The sequence below is a fragment of the Branchiostoma floridae genome, chromosome 11, assembly GCF_000003815.2.
Source record: "Branchiostoma floridae strain S238N-H82 chromosome 11, Bfl_VNyyK, whole genome shotgun sequence".
NCBI lineage: Eukaryota > Metazoa > Chordata > Leptocardii > Amphioxiformes > Branchiostomatidae > Branchiostoma > Branchiostoma floridae.
This window is the reverse complement of record NC_049989.1, coordinates 6,542,412-6,558,881: the sequence shown is the minus strand read 5'-3', so window position 1 is coordinate 6,558,881 and position 16,470 is coordinate 6,542,412. Positions and strand designations below refer to the sequence as shown.

Below are 16,470 nucleotides of genomic sequence, written 5' to 3'. Positions count from 1 at the left end.
AGATATCCTCAATCAATAACAACATTCAGAGTCAATATGTGTTAAATGTGTCTATTCTCATATAGTTTTAGTGTACTCCTGTCCAGTCGACTGACTGCGAAACATTCTACATTCTACCCTATGGAAGCTCATTGAGAAGTGTAGCAGGTTCCAGAGCCCTAGTAAGTCTTCAGAGAGCTTTTTAGCAGTGCCTCACTTGCAATGGCTTTACTTTTCTAAAATCGTTTACTAGTTAATTATTAATTTTAACATCCTAGCTAATACTTGTGACAGGACTGACTATAAAAGCACAAGTTGCTTGTATGCCTTCCCAAATCTTGACATTTTGACATTACCCTTCAGTCACCAAATCTGTATGTCTTCTCTTGACGTTTCCTGGAAGAAGTTCACCATCAAGACAACCCCTCTTCCCATCTTCCCCTGGGAAGTTTTGGGACCCTCACTTCGTCCCAGCTTCTCTCATCAGGCACCTGGGGGACAGGTCATGACGTGCCCTCTGCAGAGGAGCTGGTGCCACTTTTGACCAACCACTCAGGATGGCTACATCCAGCAGCTGTACAAAATACAACATAAATTAGTGAATAAAGCTGAACTGTGTTTAGAGTTAACTGTCAACATTCTAACTTGACAATGACAGTGTAGTCATTACTGTCAAGCATTTCTACAGAGGTAGAATGTTGACAGTTAACTCTAAACACAGTTGAGCTTTGTTCACTAATTTACATTGTATGTTTTTTTTTTATGAACAATATGCTGATACACTCTGCTGTGCAAATGGCATTTGAGAAGAGAATAAATGTGATAATTGTCGCCCCTCAGGGTCAGAAATTGGCAGGAAATAGGAGTGTGATGCCCTCCAAGCTAAGGCCAGACCGCAGGAGTTCCTTGGTTTGCTGGGTACAGGTGCGGGGAGGCAAAGCAGGTGGGCGGGGTGTGCAACAACAACAGGAAGCCATGCTGTCTGGAACTCAGGTGGGAACTTTGCAGTAGTCAGAACTAAAATTGTTGATTGTTGATTTTTACAGTCCATTGTTTTCCTGGCTGTTTCTAGATGCTTATTTCTACTTACAAGTAAAAAACTTAAATCAGAGCCTGTAAAGTGGAATTGGTTGGTTGCTTGCTTGGTTAGTTAGTCTATTAATAATTGATTCATTGATTCATTGATGGACAGTGGTTTCAAACAGCAATACATGTATACATTGTATTAGAAATATTGCAGTCTGATATTGAAAATATTCTTGTAGCTACTGTCTGTCGACTTGATATCACTACCTACCCAGTTAATTAAAAACAATGGATAAAGGTTACCCCATGGATTAGGCTGAAGTAGCAATTTGTAATTTATTTTTTGTGAAAAGGGAATCTCTGATTGGCGATAAGGAAACCTTTTAGATGTGTATCCTCCAAAGCATTAGGAACCCTCTGACTAGGGAAAATAGGGAAGATACACACAGGAGACATCTCCTCTCTTGCTGTGTGTGTTTCTCCTGTGTTTTCCCTCTGAGTTTGACTACTAGACTGAGCTTTATCACCGTTCCAGGTGTCCATGCTGTGGTGCAAGACCAGGAGGGGAACCCTGTATCAGGTGCCAGGATGTTTACTGAGGACTGCCCACAGAATGTGTCTGTGGAACCTGAGAAAGGCACTTTCAAGATGCTACCATCAGGACAGCATAGGCTGCGGGTCGAAGCACAGGTAAGAAGTTACACACACCATTGTATAGCTCTGTCATTGAATTAAATGCCATGATTTGTTTATTTCAGTTCCACATTATTGTCAATAAATGAATATCAAAGAAAGAAAGTAATTGTAGTATCTAGTAGGTACTGCAGCATAACTCTGTGTCAAAGTCAGGGTTCAGACTTTTTACAAGCCTTAGGCTAAGTTAGTGTCTTTTCCAAAATTCAGCTGCATATCTCATACCAGCTAGGAACCCAATGCAACAGCAGAATTATGATACATGTATTGGAAAATCTTTTAAGTAAATGAAAAAATGCAGCTGCAGCTGTATTCTAGTCTGGATACCAGCCAGGTAGTTCTCTCCTATTTTTGCTTCCTCTAACTGTCTGGAGAGCTGTATAATTCAAATCTTTTGATGGTGATACCAGTTAATGAGCGAATTAAGAAATGAGTTTAGGTGGCTTGTTCGAACAGGCATTCCAACACTTATATAACGATCAGTTAACCGTTTCTTTAGACTAGTCTCTAGAGCTTGTGTTCTTGGCTTCAGAAGTAGAGACCAATCAGTGCCAAAATTTGGACGAGAATCAAATATTCCAGGTGTCATAAATGTTCAGGCTCCCAGACAGAATAGCAGAGAAGCGACTGTAATTAGTGTATGAAAAACATAGGAGCAAACTACTATCCGGATGGTACCCAGGCTAGCTGTACTCCAAGAAAGGAATATGTATCTCTTATGTATCATACTAAAAAAATGTTATACACAGTGTAAGTCAGTTGGTCAATCCTGACCATGGTTAAATTGTACTTCACATTCACACTACAAAGTCGTAAATCGGTGTCAACTGCAGTACCAAGGAACCTGTGATGGGGACACATGCAGGGACAACTCCAACAAATTAGATCTCAACAGGAATTTCCCATGTAGGTTCACATTACACATTGTATATAGCACAAATTTCCCATGTAGGTTCACATTACTGTTGTACATAACACATGTATGTGGGTTCACATTACACATTGTACATAAAACAAGTATGTACCGGGTAGTACTCATTTCCCCTCCTCCTTTGTAACTATGCAATGATGAAGTAGAACGTGCTCTTGATATATCTCAGGTTCTGGAGTTGCTGACCAAACATAATGGCCTGATGCAGGATCGCCAGTCGCTGTGCCAGGAAGTGGAGTTCCTCCCCAGCCAGATGTCCAACCCAGACTCTTTGATCTGTATGGGTCGCCCCCAAAATCGACAATGGTCCAGTGGATTTGTGAAATATTTGTAGCTAGTTTGTAACCTAATTCCCTTAGGACTTCAAATTGCAGATTTTAATCCATCCGTTTGTGTTTGTGTCAGGTGACTCTTCTTACCTCGTCACAAAACAGTATGGGTAAAGACAGGCTGGGATATTTGACTGCCTTGTTTGTAATCTCTTTTCACTAGGGCTACTGTAAAAACCTTCGAAATAAAATAAACTAACAGTAGAAATGTCTCCTTAAAAAATTGTCATATGCCAAACGTACAGTTTGAAATTTCATGTATATGTTCATGTTAAATGTCTGTTCTTGGTGAAAAGTTTAGTGACTAAATAGAGGTAATGCAAATTATTTTGTGCACACATCTGATGTAAAATCGCTTACTTCAAAAGATTGCTTCGACTAGTTTGTGCATATGCAGTAAAATGAAGACATTGGAAGCTTTCAATTTGAAAGAAACTAAGTTTCAATAAATAGGATCGTGAGTTTGAATGAATAGAAGATAGCAACTCTACCTACATGCCACAATGGATCTTGTTGTCTTTAGAATCTTCTAAAAATAATGTTGTCATGAGAAGATATTAATTTGACCAAACAGATATTGATTTTTCTATACCAGTGTTATTCATTTTATCACCTGTGTATTTGTAATAGCATTCATATAGTTAGCAAGACAACATTTTACTATACTCAGCTTGAAGTTGATTTAGAACACCATGTTGCTATAGATACAAAGAGCTGTCAGTAAAAGCCTGGATCTTTACACAATGTCTGAGTCTCCATTCTTGATCATATCTAAAGTTATATAGTCAGCAGTATAAGGCAGGCATTGAGGTTTGTATTGAATTCTTACTTTAGAAGGTGTTGATTTCATACATTAAAAAAAATCTGGCTATTGCTGTATTGCAATAGCTTTATATGTGATAGGAAAACAACTTCCTTGTAATTGTAATACTTAAAATACATGGTAAATATCAACAGTAAGAGTGTAGTTTTTCACCATCTAACAAAAAAAAACGGATTTTGAATACATGACAAAATGTCTTGAATGTACCATCAGGAAATCCTTCAAGCAGATGTGAGGAGGTAGCCTCCAAGAAAATTATCTGCACTCTCCTTTCATACGGTAAAGATAGGTTTGGTAAAGATTCATTGCAGTGAAAGCACCATTAAATCCACCAGGACCAATCCCGGAGGGGAGAAATGTGGGTGCCCTGAGTCTCGGCTTAGTTATAATATTGGGATAGAGACTCGTGCTGAAATACATCAGAGAACTAACAGTGGATAAACAGCTGTAGGGCAGCGCACATATGTGGCCTGTGTAATACACACATGTTCCGTCAAACAACAGATATATAATTATTATGTGATTCTCCACAGATGTTAATGTGTGCTGTAAAGAACAGATATACATAATGTGATTCACCACACACGTGTTTATAATTGGCCATACAAAAGTGACTGTACTTTTTGTCGTGTCAATAAAGCTTGTCTGTGTGCCGTCGAAAAGGGATTTTACGGCAGATATATAATTGCTTAGTGGAGCACACATGCACATATCTGTTGTAAATCATATATGTGTGTGGTGGAGCACATATATACCTGTTTCCTTTGGCAGACATATATGTCTGTTGTGCAAACTATATGCAAACCATATATACATATATAATATATATGACTCCATACAAACGTGTGCCGTGAAAAACAGAGATACATGTGATTCACCACGCACATATGTGTGCAGTCGAAACCGATTTTACAGCAGACATTTTGTATAGTGGAGTACATGTAAGATCTTTCTGACGAGTAAGAGTCTGTTATCAGATATAAATGTGTAAATGACATATACATGTTCCAAAAATAACATATATATATGACTTTCCACACATATGTGTGCTGTAAAGAACAGATATATAACGTTATAATATATATATATATGTGACTATACACACATGTGTGCCGTCAAAGACAGATATATATGTGATTCACCACACACATATATGTGTGCCGTCGAAGACAGACATATGTGCTTAGTGGAGCACATATGTCTGTTTTCAACGGCACACATATATGTGTGGTGAATTACACATATATATCTGTTTTGCACGCAGACATATGTGCGTGGTGAAGCACATATATATCTGTGTCCTGTGGCAGATCATATATGTGCTGCGCCAGTCACACATATATCTGCGTGCAAAACAGATATATATGTGCTTCACCACGCACATATGTCTATGTTTTGTAGCACAGATATATGTGACGCCGCATCACATATATCTGTGTTGTAGCGCAGATATAATATATGCAAACGGCACCTTAGTAAAGGCTAGCAGGAGCAAGTTGAATATTCCCGTGAACTTGCAGGCCTGCAGGCCGATTTGAGCTTTAATGAATAAACAATCTTTCAAAGAAAGAAAAAAAAAACACACAAACAATTCCCCCGTGTGGTCCTAGATTTACACGACCGCCTGCGTCTGTACTCTCCAAGCAGAGGTTAGGCTCCGGCTGTTTTTTTTTTTAGCTTTTTTAAAAAAGTTTTTATCGGGCTTTCTATTTAGTATTGTATCTTCTGTTGTCCAATTTCTACTACTAGACCACCGTTTACCAATCCGGGGAGCCTAGTAAAAGCTAGCAGGAGCGAGTTGAATATCTCCGCGAACTTGCAGGCCTGCAGGCTGACGTGAGCTTTCATGAATAATCAATTAAAAATCAAACACACAAACAAATCCCCAGTGGGTCATAGATTCAGCGCGACCGCGAGCGTCTGTACTCTCCAAGCAGAGGTTAGGCAAGCAGAGGTTTTGAAAAAAAAACGTTTAAAAAACTGCCGGAGCCTTACCTCTGCTTTAGAGTAGTGCGACTCCCAATCGGCTGAAATGGATGGGCGAGCCAGAGCATTAAAAACTGATTGGTGGTAGTATATTATCAGATATATATGTGTAATTTCCATTTACATGTCCCGAAAATTACATATATATATATATATATATGACTTTCCACACATATGTGTGTGCTTTAAAGACCAGATATACATATATGACTCTACACACATGAATGTGTGCCGTCAAAGACAGATGTGATTCACCACACACATATCTGTGTGCCGTCGAAGACGGACATATGTTCTTAGTGGAGCACATATATATCTGTTTTCAACGGCACACATATATGTGTGGTGAATGACACATATATATCCGTTTTGCACGCATATGTGTGTGCGGAAGCACATATATATCTGTGTCCTGTGTCAGACATATATGTGCTGCACCAGTCACACATATATCTGCGTGCAAAACAGATATATATGTGCTTCACCACGCACATATGTCTGTTTTTTGTAGCACAGATATATGTGACGCCGCATCACATATATCTGTGTGCTGTAGCTCAGATATATGTAAACGATAAATATTACTAGCAGTTTGGCCAAACAGAGGAGGTCATAAGAGGTCACCACGTAACTGAAAGCCAGGCTGAGGCGAAAAACGGATGTTGCCAGAGGATTGGGTTTTGATTTAAAAGTTTCCCATTACGTTAATGAAAGATTTAAGAATACAGGAGTTGTTTTTCTATTTAGACCGCAACTGCTTTAGCGAGCCACCTGTTTTTCTTCTTCAGCTCCTGACATGTAGAATTGAATATCTTTTAAAAAATGACGTGAGGATATAAATCCTCTTGCCGGCCGACTCCTCTAGCGTACTATTGACTCTATTTGTCCAATTTCTACTATTAGACTACCGATCACCAATCCGGGGAGCCCTAGTAAAGGCTAGCAGGGGCGAGTTGAATATTCCCGCGAACTTGCAGGCCTGCAGGCCGATTTGAGCTTTCATGAATAAACAATGGTTCAAACAATCAAACAAAGAACTCCTCCGTGGGTCCTAGATTCAGTGCGACCGCGTGCTTCTGTACTCTCCAAGCAGAGGTTAGGCTCAGGCTGTTTTTTTTAGCGTTTTTTAGTCGTTTTTATCGGGGGCTTTCTATTTTGTATTGTGTCTTGCGTTGTCAAACCATAACAATACAAAATACAGTACACAATAGAAAGCCCGATAAAAAACGACTTAAAAACGTTAAAAAAACAGCCGGAGCCTAACCTCTGCTTGGAGAGTAGTGCGACTCCCAATCGGCTGAAATGGATGGGCGAGCCAGAGCATCAAAAAAAAAAGATTGGTGGTAGTATATTATCAGATATATACGTGTAAATCACATATACATGTCCAGAAAATAAAAGATATACATATGATTTTCCACACATATATATGTGCTGTAAAGAACATATATATATATGACTCTATACACACGAATGTGTGCCGTCAAAGACAGATATATGTGGTTAGTGGAGCACATATATATCTATTCTCAACGGCACACATATATGTGTGGTGAATTACACATATATATCCGTTTTGCATGCAGACATATGTGTGCGGAAGCACATATATATCTGTGTCCTGTGGCAGACATATATGTGCTGCATCAGTCACACATATGTCTGCGTGCAAATCGGATATATATGTGCTTCAGCACACACATATATATGGCGTGAAAACGGATATACATGTATGATTCACCACACATACATGTGTGCCGTAGAAAACAGATATATATGTGCTCCACTAAGCCCATATGTCTGCCGTAAAATTGGTTTTTGAAGGCACACATATATACGAGGGCGGTTCAACAAGTAATGCCACTGGTTTTATAACAGGCTCATTTTTCTCTCCAATGAGTTGAAATTTGGCACAAATGTACAAGAATATTTCCTCTTTAGATTGAGATATCTCAATTTGTTGTTCAGGTTTTCATGAATGACTGAGTTGAGTTCAAGATGACTACACCCATGTTATCCCGTCGGAAGAAATTAGAGGGTCTATTAACGTGCAATTGATAATGTCCCTGAATCACTTGTGGCTATTGTAAGGAACTAAAATTGCACATATATCAAGTTGCATTTCTCTGTAAGTCACATGCCTATTTTCATCTTTTAAATCCAATCAGTTATTCTTTTTTCGTTACTGTGGTGAAGTGAGGTCGTCAGGGTCGTATTTAGCAGTGAGTTAGGGGTTGGCTGCTTAAAGTTTTCATAACCGACTTTTGTTATCAACTCAGAAAAATCAAACTTAGCAAACTTCTTCGTCTTGAAACAGTTAATAATTGTGCCAAGTTTCGCATCTTTTGGCTAATAGTAAAGCTGTCTACAAAAACCTTTATTCAACAAATCACGTATTTGGCTATCAATCAAACTGCCTGTAACATAGCAACTCGCTCTATACTAGTTGCTGTAAAAGATGAATCACTGAGAGTTCAAACATGAAATTTGGCATGTAATCTAGAGAGACATTTGTTATCATACAGATGAAATTTCAACTTTCTACAATAGTTATAAAATGGTTAGATCTAGAAGAAATGATCTCCTGACAAGCTTTTAAGGGTGTGTTCACATTGAAATCAACTCAGTTGCTCATAAAATCTGAACCCCAAATTGAGATATTTCAATCTGAAGAGGAAATATTCTTGTACATTTGTGCCAAATTTCAACTCATTGGAGAGAAAAATGAGCCTGTTATAAAACCAGTGGCATTACTTTTTGAACCGCCCTCGTATGTGTGTGATGAATCACATATGTATCTGTCTTCGCCAAAATGATTTAACCTTTTTAACACTTGTGTATTAATTGTTTGTCATTAATCATGGGAATATGGTCCTCATTTGCATAATTTCTATTAGCCGATCATCTCCTCCAACCAAAGTAAAAGACATACACAATCTATGTTCAGAAAGAAGGCTTTAATCGCATTTCCTGATAGTTTATGCAAATGTTGTCCTCATCTGCATAATCTATGTCCAATGATGTTCACCTGTACACTTGCAAATGCCATAAGTAAGAAATTCTTGTTATTTACCACAATGGGATTATAGCATTTTATGCAAATAATGCAAATTATGTCCTTATTTGCATATTATCTATCTTTCAACATTCTTCTCTTCCTCATTTACAGATGTCACATGTTGCAATAGTTCTATGGTAGAACAGAGCGCGTTTAGACAATTTCCTAATTGAATATACAAATCAGATTCCGATTTCCATAATTGATATTGAAGTATATGAAGCATCATGTAAGCTACCTACATACCAAAAAAAAACATGACGATCCGTCAAACATTTCTTGAGTTATTCCCTTTTAAAGTCTGACATTAAACCAGTCCCTGCATTTCCAAAACAAACCACTAGGAGGCCCAAACCTACACCACTTTTTCTCGACCCGATGAGCTATCTAACGCTCAAAAATCATGTCCAGAACTCGAGATATTCTACTCGGAAGTTCCGCTGCAGTACCGTAACAAGTCGCTAGGAGGGGCCAAAATCTAATCGTGTTTAGGTCTGATCAAGACCTACCCACAAACCAAACATTAATATAATCCATGCACACGCGCGCACACACACACACGCACACACACACACACACAAACGCTACCCAACGTATAACCGGCGAAGGTAAATAGCAAATGAGTTGGAGTCTTTTTTCTATAGACCTCCTACCCACCTTCACTTCTCGCATGGTCCCAGATACCCAGCAATCCATCTCACTAGACTTAGACTTAACTTCGGTCAGTTGAATTTCCACCTGTTCCAACATAAATGTGCAAATAGTCCTATGTGTAAATGTGGCCACCCTAACGAATCAACTATACATTATTTTCGCACTGTCCTCTATACAATGTCCTCTATACAATGATGCAAGACTTGATATGTTGTCATCTTTAACCACTATGTTCATGCAGGGTATCTTACCATTTGACCCAAGACACACCACTGAAAATATTTTATGTTCAACCTTACTCAGGGGAAACCCAGTACTATCTACCATTCAAAACTGTCATTTATTTGATGTTGTATTTAAGTTAATCAAACAGACAGATCGTTTTAGCTGAACCTTATTTGATTATTTCTAAGTTTGTTTATCAGCCATATGTCACTCTGTTGTTTGATTCCTTGTTTATTTTCATGTAGTTATGTCTTGTGTTCAATAGACAGGTTGTTTAAGTTGATTTATAACCTTATTTGATTACTTCTAAGTTTGTATGCCAGCTACACGTCACTTTGGTATTTGATTCCTTGTTGTTTTATTTCATGTCGTTATCATCATCTCTTGCCTTTGTTATTTAGCGTTTTGTAGTCCTGTAAGTGTGTCTTTATTTTGTCCATGTACATGAGGAGAAGACCTCGATAAGCAGGGTCTGCTTTCCGTCTCATCCTCTTTAAAGAAATGTGAAAAGAAAATTGCAAATAGATCTATAGTCAATAGCACGGAAGAAGATTCGGCCGTCCAGAGGAGTTATTTCGGCTTACATATATCTGTGCTACAAAACACAGATATATGTGTGATGCGGCGTCACATATGTCTGTGCTACAAACACAGATATATGTGTGATGTGAGCGTCACATATATATGTGCTACAGCCACAGATATATGTGTGATGTGGCTTAACATATATATGTGCTAAAAACACAAATATATTTGCGATGCGGCTTCATATATATATATGTGCTCAAAACACAGATATATGTGTGATGCGGCGTCACATATGTCACAGTAGAGATTGCAATTCAGAATAATCACCGATTGTCCTAGGAGAGATCGCGATAGCAGTTTGTCCTGGCTAGGACAAACTGCGACTGTGATCTGTCCTAGGACAATTGGTGATTCTATTAGTACAGATTGCAATCGGGATCTGACCTAGGAGAAACTCTGATCCAAACTCAAATGATGAAGATAAGGGAAACAGACTGCGATCGGGATCTGTCATAAGACAAAAGTTTACAGCGATTCAAGTAGGACAATCTCCAATTCTACTAGGAGAAATTCTGATTAGATAAAAATGTAATGAATCACTGCACAACTAACATTGCAACCAGTGTTAAACATACCTGCATTCAGAATTACTAACTGTTATGGTGAATTAGTTTGTAATTTGTAACGGATAAATTACATGCGAGTATGTTTTCTGATAAAATAATTTCTGATAAAGTACTGTAGTGGCAAACATCCAATGATATGTGAAAGATGACAAAAGGTGATCAAACAATGTGTCAGAATGCAAATTTTAAGGTGTCAAGATATTACAGTTTCACAACGATTTAGTAATTTCAGTAGTCAGTAAACATATACTGAATCATTTCACAAATTTTGAAGAAGAACAATTACAACTGTAAAGGCATCAAACAGATGCCCAAATATCAATCACAGTTTCAAGATATTACTTACAATTCCACACCTATTCAGTACAGACACAAGTCTGGTATCCTTCAGTAGTCATGGTTTATCAAAGTATTGCTGTTTCTTTTAACTTAGCATCATTTGAGTTTGTATCGGAGTTTGTCCTAGGGCAGATCCCGATTGATATTGCAATCTGTACTAACAGAATCGCAGATTGTCCTGGGACAGATCCCGATCGCATGCGCAGTTTGTCCTAGCCAGGACAAACTCCGATCGCGATCTCTCCTAGGACAATCGGCGATTGTTCTGAATCGCAATCTCTACTGTGACATACATGTGTGACACCGAACCACACATATATATGTGTTTGTAGCACATATATATGTGGCGCCGCATCACACATATATCTGTGTTTGGAGCACACATATATGTGACGCCGCATCACATATATATCTGTGTTTGGGGCACATATATATGTGACGCCACATCACACATATATATGTGTTTTGGGCACATATATATGTGACGCCACATCACACATATATCTGTGCTTGAAGCACATATATATGTGACGCCACATCACACATATATCTGTGTTTGGAGCAACATATATATGACTCCACATCACATATTCTGTATTTTGATCCCCATGTCAATGGCAACACTTGATATTGAATCTCCTCTGGCTGGCCGATTCGCGTAGCTCAGTCGTAGAGCTGTGTTCACTCTTTAGATCCAGGGGCCGCAAGTTCCTGTGAGGAATCTTGATAGAGGCGGTTTGTTCCATGGATCGTTTAGTAGGTCAAGTTAACGTAGCCTTCTTAGGACCCTTCTAAACCTCAGTTGCGCAACTGTTACACGATGGCCGAGCGGTCTAATGATAAAGTTCTGCATGCGTTCAACACGCAGTCAGTTTCCGCAGGTGTGAGTTCGAACCCCAGTTATGACAAAGTGTTTTTTTCTTTGCTCAACAAATCCCATTTTATGTCTTTTGATAGAAAGAGACCAATTCAATATTTTAAATCCAGGCATTTTTTTTCTAAAAATACGGCCAATTTTTTCTAAAGGCTTATTGTTTCATTTTATATACACAACTCTTTTGTCTTGTGACTAGAGCATGGAAACCCGTTTTCTTAATCGTTTTTATCGGGCTTTCTATTTTGTATATTTTATCTTGTGTTGTCAAACCCTAACAATAAAAGATACAATACACAATAGAAAGCCCGATAAAAAACGACCAAAAACGTTTAAAAAAAACAGCCAGAGCCTAACCTCTGCTTGGAGAGTAGTGCGACTCCCAGTCGGCTGAAATGGATCATTAGCAAGAGCATTAAAAAACAGATTGGTGGTAGTATCGTCGGGAAGAGCTATGTGTAATTCACATTTACATGTCCCGAAAATAACAGATATATATATGATTTTCCATACATATATATGTGCTGTAAAGAACATATATATATGTGACTCTATACACACATATGTGTGCCGTCAAAGACAGATATATATGTGATTCACCACACACATATATGTTTGCCGTCGAAGACAGACATATGTGCTTAGTGGAGCACATATATATCTGTTTTCAACGGCACACATATATGTGTGGTGAATTACACACATATATCCGTTTTGCACGCAGACATATGTGTGTGCGGAAGCACATATATATCTGTGTCCTGTGGCAGACATATATGTGCTGCACCAGTCACACATATATCTGCGTTCAAAACAGATATATATGTGCTTCACCAAGCACATATGTCTATGTTTTGTAGCACAGATATATGTGACGCCGCATCACATATATCTGTGTGTTGTAGCACAGATATAATATATGGAAACGACAGCTTAGTAAAGGCTAGCAGGAGCAAGTTGAATATTCCCGTGAACTTGCAGGCCTGCAGGCCGATTTGAGCGCTTTCGTGAATAAACAATGATTCAAAGAAACAAACAAAAAACAAGCAATTCCCCCGTGTGGTCCTAGATTTAGCGCGACCGCGTGCGTTTCTACTCTCCAAGCAGAGGTTATGCTCCGGATGTTTTTTTTAGCTTTTTTTTAAATAGTTTTAATCGGGCTTTCTATTTTGTATTGTATCTTGTGTTGTCAAACCCTAACAATACAAGATACAATACAAAATAGAGAGTCCGATAAAAAACGACTGAAAAGCGTTAAAAAAACAGCGGAGCCTAACCTCTGCTTGGAGAGTAGTGCGACTCGCAATCGGCTATAATGGATGGGCGAGCCAGACCATTAAAAAACAGATCGGTGGTAGTATATTATCAGATATATATTTGAAATCACATAAACATGTTCCAAAAATAACAGATAGATATATATATGATTTTCCAAACATAAATGTGTGCTGCAAAAAAACAGATATATATGTGACTCTATACACACATATGTGTGCCGTCAAAGACAGATATATATCTGATTCACCACACACATATATGTGTGCCGTCGAAGACAGACATATGTGCTTAGTGGAGCACATATATATCTGTTTTCAACGGCACACATATATGTGTGGTGAATTACACATATATATCTGTTCTGCACGCAGACATGTGTGTGTGCGGAAGCACATATATATCTGTGTCCTGTGGCAGACATATATGTGCTGCACCATTCACACATATGTCTGCGTGCAAAACATATATATATGTGCACCACCACGCACATATGTCTATGTTTTGTAGCACAGATATATGTGACGCCGCATCACATATATCTGTGTGTTGCAGCACAGATATATGTAAACGATAAATATTACTAGCAGTTTGGCCAAACAGAGGAGGTCATAAGAGGTCACCACGTAACTGAAGGCCAGGCTGAGGCGAAAAACGGATGTTGCCACAGGATCGGATTTTGATTTAAAATTTTCCCATTACGTTAATCGAAGATTTGAGAATATTAGACCACAACTGCTTTAGCTAGCCACCTGTTTTTGTTCTTCAGCTCCAGACATGTAGAATTGAATATCTTTTAAAAAATGACGTGAGGATATAAATCCTCTTGCCGGCCGACTCCTCTAGCGTACTATTGACTATATTTTATTATAGTTTAAATTTTACTACTAGACTACCGATCACCAATCCGGGGAGCCCTAGTAAAGGCTAGCAGGAGCGAGTTGAATATTCCCGCGAACTTGCAGGCCTGCAAGCCGATGTGAGCTTTCATGAATAAACAATGGTTCAAACAAACAAACTAACAAACAAACAAACAAACAAACACACAAACAATTCCCCCAAGGTTAGGCTCCGACGTTTTTTTTAGCTTTTTTAAAAATAGTTTTTATCGGTTTTTCTATTTTGTATTGTATCTTGTTGTCAAACCCTAACAATACAAGATACAATACAAAATATATAGTCCGATAAATAATGACCAAAAAACGTTAAAAAAACAGCCGTAGCCTAACCTCTGCTTGGAGAGTAGTACGACTCCCAATCGGCTAAAATGGATGGGCGAGCCAGAGCATTAAAAAAAAGATTGGTGGTAGTATATTATCAGATATATATGTGTAAATCATATATACATGTTCCAAAAATAACAAATATATATATGACTTTCCACACATATATGCGTGCTGCAAGGAACATATATATATATATGTGACTATATACACACATATGTGTGCCGTCAAAGACAGATATAAATGCGATTCACCACACACATATATGTGCTTAGTGGAGCACATATATATCTGTTTTCAACGGCACACATATATGTGTGGTGAATCACATATATATATCCGTTTTGCTCGCAGACATGTGTGTGTGCTGAAGCACATATATATCTGTGTCCTGTGGCAGACATATATGTGCTGCACCAGTCACACATATATCTGCGTGCAAAACAGATATATATGTGCTTCACCACGCACATATGTCTGTGTAATGTAGCACAGATATATGCGAACGATACCTAGTAAAGCCTAGTAAAGGCTAGCAGGAGCGAATCAAATATTTCCGCGAACTTGCAGGCCGGCATGCCAATTTGAACTTCATGAATAAACAATGGTTCAAACAAACAAATGAACAAACAAACGCACAAACAATTCCCCCGTGGGTCCAAGATTTAGCGCGACCGCGTGCGTCTCTACTCTCCAAACAGAGGTTAGGCTCAGGCTGTTTTTAGCGTAACAATACAAGATACAATACAAAATAGAAAACCCGATAAAAAACGACTTAAAAACGTTAAAAAAACAGTCGTAGCCTAACCTCTGCTTGGAGAGTAGTGCTACTCCCAATCGGCTGAAATGGATGGGCGTGCCAGAGCAAAAACAGATTGGTGGTAGTATATTATCAGATATATATGTGTAAATCACATACACATGTTCCAAAAATAAAAGATATTTATATGACTCTCCAACAATATATGTGTGCTGGAAAGAACAGATAATATATCTGACTCTATACACACTATGTGTGCCGTCAAAGAGATATATATATATGATTCACCACGCACATATCTGTATGCCGTCGAAGACAGACATATGTGCTTTGTGGAGCACATATATATCTGTTTTCAACGGCACACATATATGTGTGGTGAATTACACATATATATCTGTTTTGCACGCAGACATATGTGTGTGCGGAAGCACATATATATCTGTGTCCTGTGGCAGACATATATGTACTGCACCCGTCACACATATATCTGCGTGCAAAACAGATATATATGTGCTTCACCACGCGCATATGTCTGTGTTTTGTAGCACAGATATATGTGACGCCGCATCACATAGGATTGTTCTCGATATGATGATAAACGCACAGAGCTGTTCACATTACTTTCCGCTTGCTCTAAAGACTTTGCTACTCTCTGTTCGATAGATAAATTTAACTACATATTGGGAGGCGATAAATCTCACTGTGTAAAAGTAGGTAAATATATCCACAATTGTTAATACCGTAGAACCAATAATGTAAATGACATGCTAGACCCTTTATGTTAATGTATCCATACCTATAGATATCCATATATGTGTGTTTAGCTGTACTGTGAGTAGTGTTATATATGTAGACCTTACGAAAGTCGCTGTACTTTTGTCGTGTCAATAAAGATTTTATTTGTATATCTGTGTGTTGTAGCACAGATATGATATATGCAAACGACACCTTAGTAAAGGCTAACAGGGGCAAGTTGAATATTCCCGTGAACTTGCAGGCCTGCAGGCCGATTTGAGCTTTCATGAATAAACTATGATTAAAAAAAAAACAACAAAGAAACAAACACACAAGCAATTCCGTCGTGTGGTCCTAGATTTAGCGCGACAGCGTGCGCCTCTACTCTCCAAGCAGAGGTTAG

At 38.4% G+C, this 16,470-nt stretch overlaps 2 protein-coding genes across 3 annotated transcripts in view; both read left to right on the top strand.

Annotated features, from left to right (window-relative positions):
* The window catches only part of LOC118425614, an 11,974-nt gene extending 8,277 nt beyond the window's left edge, over nucleotides 1–3,697 (top strand). Inside the window, exons 11-14 of one of the 2 annotated variants that reach the window (XM_035834572.1) lie at nucleotides 66–161; nucleotides 820–972; nucleotides 1,541–1,695; nucleotides 2,799–3,697. The gene's annotated coding sequence lies outside the window, so the exon portion shown is untranslated. The remainder of the gene's footprint in view (nucleotides 1–65; nucleotides 162–819; nucleotides 973–1,540; nucleotides 1,696–2,798) is intronic. The other variant, XM_035834573.1, reaches the window with a different exon arrangement.
* LOC118425616 (E3 ubiquitin-protein ligase Midline-1-like) overlaps nucleotides 1–16,470 on the top strand; it is an 83,267-nt gene that overhangs the window by 52,562 nt on the left and 14,235 nt on the right. The window lies entirely within an intron of this gene.